The sequence below is a fragment of the Dipodomys merriami genome, unplaced genomic scaffold (assembly GCF_024711535.1).
Source record: "Dipodomys merriami isolate MVZ:Mamm:240054 unplaced genomic scaffold, mDipMer1.0.p SCAF_290, whole genome shotgun sequence".
NCBI classification, from domain to species: domain Eukaryota; kingdom Metazoa; phylum Chordata; class Mammalia; order Rodentia; family Heteromyidae; genus Dipodomys; species Dipodomys merriami.
The window spans coordinates 524,359-528,618 of NW_027204382.1; the positions used below are offsets into that span (position 1 = coordinate 524,359).

At 36.8% G+C, this 4,260-nt stretch overlaps 1 non-coding gene across 1 annotated transcript; it reads left to right on the forward strand.

Moving 5' to 3' along the window:
- The first annotated feature begins 2,653 nt into the window (after window positions 1-2,653).
- Window positions 2,654-2,760, forward strand: LOC138839056 (U6 spliceosomal RNA). The gene has a single exon (XR_011375824.1). It is a non-coding gene; the product is annotated as a U6 spliceosomal RNA (small nuclear RNA).
- The last annotated feature ends 1,500 nt before the right edge of the window (window positions 2,761-4,260 follow it).

Below are 4,260 nucleotides of genomic sequence, written 5' to 3' on the forward strand. Positions count from 1 at the left end.
ACTAACCTTTATCTCTACAACAGAATCAATGTATGTTTAATAAAATGGCAAAGACAAATTCAAATTCTTGTTGTCTTCTTTCCCACTGAATGCTTTACTCATTTTCATATATTGTCTTCCCCAGCTCCAGCAAAGTACCTTTATGCTCTATTTTCCCCATAATTCCTTATACTTGGTGCTTTGAAAACACTGGTCTCTTTGCTTTGACTCTCTTTCACTTTCCCCATTCCTGATTATCCCATTATTAACTCAAATCAGATACCACTATTTCTGTGCCAGGATCCTTTCTGGGCATTTCTAGAATACCTAGACCTCTTTACACCACAGAGGTAACCACACTATATTTAAATTTTCTGCTTAGTTAATAAGAGTACTCCTAATGATGAGCACATTTAGGGCAGAACTAGTCTATTTAATGTTGTAATCATGCTACCTAGTAGACTGGTTCATCAGTGATGCTTAATAAACATCTGGTAAAAACAAAATAGACTATTAAATCAAAGGCACTGAACTCTGACCAACTTTAACCAAGATACAACTGTGACCAAATTCAGTTATACTCATTTAGTTACTCATTACCATACAGCAAAAGGTACTGGATACAGTGTGTCTATCAATGGCCTGATCAAATTAAAGCCACAGAGCACATAAAAATCTCCAGACACATATCTTGTTCAAAGCCATCAACAAATATATTCTCCTCAATATACACAAACTTCACTTCAGATAAAAGCTTAGTTGGATGGCCTCAAGTCTTGCATATATTCAGTTTACTCCTTATAAACCTCATTTTCTTCCTTTTGTCCCCATGTGTGGAAAAAGACAGCTGATGCCCAGTGTTCAAGGCAGTTTTCACAAAGGTCAACTAGCATTCAAATTTGTGCTGGTAAAATGCATTCCTTCTCTTTCAAAACTTAAATGAGAAAGGACAGCTTTGTGAAATGGAGAAGCAAGAACAATATTGCTTAAATAAATTGAAATTTGCACTTTGATTACCCTGCAGTTTCTGCCATACTTTACTGGAAATGTTCCTTGTGGTGCAGATTTTCTCCAGAGTAACATCATCAGATGAAGCCATCTTCACTACAGTTATTTCCATCCATATTTGCAAAGGACATAGCTAAAACATTCAGTAAGGAATACTTGAGGCATTTACAACTATTTAAAACTGTAACGTCACAGAAAGCTCTGTTAAAAGACAAATGATATATATCTTTATGCATGCTTCTGACCCCAAAGGAGGTATATCACATTCACATTAGGAAGTAAAAAATGTCCTTCACAAACAATGAGACTCTGATAACCGCAAATATCCCATACCATCAAACTACAGAAAGCAATGTGTTCCAGTTGTCTTCCTTAAAACAATACTTTTTAAAGATGCCACATGAAGGGAAGAGGCGTATTTTGGTCCATGTCACCAAGTTTAAATATTTTTAGAACTTAGTAACATTGACAGAATGTTACTTCCATGCACTGAGATTTTAAATTTTTTCCTGCCTGGTTTCCCTTTTGGCAAAGCTAGTTGTTCTTTTTAGAATTCAGAGTTGTTCTGGTTTTTTTTTTTTTTTCAGATTAATTTGAATGAAAGTTAAAAAAACATACAAAAGTATTAATTTTAATTAAAAGTAAAAATCAAATATAGTTAACTGAAAAGCTATTTTTGATATCTGAATAAAATTAAAAATATCATGCTGAGCACGGGCTTCCCTGACACAACTTGTGATTTACTAGGGGTGACTTCACACAGGGCGCAGACAGTAGCCTCCATTGCTGAGTTGAAGGGTAGTTTTTTTGTCTCCTGGGAAATAAAAGCTTCCACCATCTGCTCACTGAGGCTCTGATTTTATTTTAAACGCGGGAAAGTGTGTTTAACTCAGTTTAACTCAGTAGTTGGTGAGTGGAAGGTGCTGACTCTTTCATTCATTCACTATCCATGCATTCAATCATTTACTCATCATAACAACGAAGAGAAACAGGCACTGAAGATGAGATTAAATTGTTTACTTAAAAGAAGCACAGCAAGACGACTTTCTCTCTAACCACTATTTTTAGATTTGCTTTGTAAATTCTCCTTTCCATATCTTGTAATGTCTTTCAATTTGCTTCCATCATTTTTCAAGTGTTATCAGTTGCTTTAAAAAAAAAAAAGCAAATTTAATTGAGCTTATAGTTTCAGCTTACTCTTTTAGAGTTGACGTAGGACAAAGTGACCCTTGGTCTTAGTGACTAGATTTTCCCCCCTTCTCTTTCTCATTTGTGTCTTATAATTTAAAGATGGCTGAAACAGAAAGGATAATCAGTCCTCTTACAGTGCTACAACAAAGCCCTCTATCACTAGTGAATTAATAGTTTCAATCCTAGAGGGAGAATGTTGGACTCTACCTGAGGTCCAGTGGAGGTTCTGTTGCCAACCTATCCCATGGACATCAGCCACTCTTGTGGCTCTGGATTAGTCTGAGTACACACTCAGAATCTCAATGCTGGGGGGTCTTCTAACATTACATTTGAATATCTCCAAACTCCCAGGGACACCTACCAGATCTCTGAAGCCTGAGTTTAATGATAACTATTTGGGGGTGCTCAATGTCTTATTCTTTTATTCTTGGGTCCATGGTTTTTCTCTGAGTAATTATGTATTTTTTTAAAAGTAGCACTTGCTTTGACAGTACATCTGTTAATATTGGAATGATACAGAGAACATTAGCATGACCCCTGCACAAGAATCCAATGCATATCCTACAAAATTAAGAATAAGGAAAGAGGTATGATGGGAAGGCATGGGTGAGAATGGTGAAAGGGCTGACATCGGTCAAGAATATTGTATTCATAGGCAGGCACCGGTGGCTCACGCCTGTAATCCTAGTTACTCGGGAGGCTGAGTTCTGAGGATCATGGTTCTAAGCCAGCCTGGGCAGGAAAAATTCGTGAGACTTTTATCTCCAATAAAACCACTCAGAAAACTGGAAGTAATGCTGTGGCTCAAGTGGTAGAGTGCTAGCCTTGAGCTGAAGAGCTGAAGGCTAGCACCCAGGCCCAGAGTTCAAGCCTCATGACTGACAAAAAAAAAAAAAGAATATTGTATTCATAAACTGCTTTATTAAATGGCAACTCCTTTGTACAACTACTTAAAGATAATTCTAGAAATTCAAATGTGAAATGGGGTCAATATTATATGCCTATATAAGCAACAGATATACATATCCATCTCAACTAATGAGCAAATCCCACCTACTTCCCCCAGATAGATGTGGGAATGCAAAATCTACCATCACAGCAAGAACTGTCTGGATGTGACACACTCTTGGGGCTAAGTTTACCCAGATTTTTGTGTGCCTTCATTTTCTCATAGCACACAAGACATTAATCAAATTGGCCCTTTATGATAATGCTGTCAGGAGCTGTCAGAAACACGCAGTTTCACTGTTCTCACAGGTCCTGTTTCCTTAATTGAAGTTTGTAATGATAAATAGCAGCAAGTGGTTCCAATTCTCTAACTTGGGAACTTGTTCCTAAGGGTGACTTGCTCAAATGGACTAAGAAAAGCAAAGTCACATTGCTCTCACAGTGGATGATTTCCTTTTCACTGGCATTAAAAACGTAAGAATCTCATTTAGAGTGTCCTATCAAAAACCAGAAATGCTGACTGTCGTGGAAAACTTTATTTCTGGGATTTGGGTAAATGAGTTATTTCAGTCACTAAATAAAGCTGTTTGTCAGAGAGAGAGAGAGAGAGAGAGAGAGAGAGAGAGAGAGAGAGAGAGAGAGAGAGAGAGAGAGAGAGAGAGAATTACATTAAGACAGCTTCACTTAATACTTTAAGTATTGAGGGAACAATAGGATAGTTAAAAACATGTTTTATACCATTGCAATAGTAAAAGTCCCATGGCTCTGAATAGAAAGGGTTTCAAGTAAGTCACCTGCACTTTTAGCCTCAGGAATCGTATGTTCCTCTTATACCTATTTAAATAAATTTAACACCTCTTTAGTTACATATTGAAATAATAACAACACATTTCCAAGTTTGGTGTAATTTAAGAATATTAGAACAAGACACTATGTTGAAAACAAACTTTACAACTTCCAGGGGAGGGAGGAGTTGGGAATGGGGGAGGGAAGGATGATAGGGGCAAAACAAAGGAGGGGGTAACAATGCTCAATAGGAAATATACTCATTACCTTACTCATGTAACTGTAACCCCTCTGTACAGTATCTTTACAATAAATATATATATATAAAGAATATTAGAATAGCACATA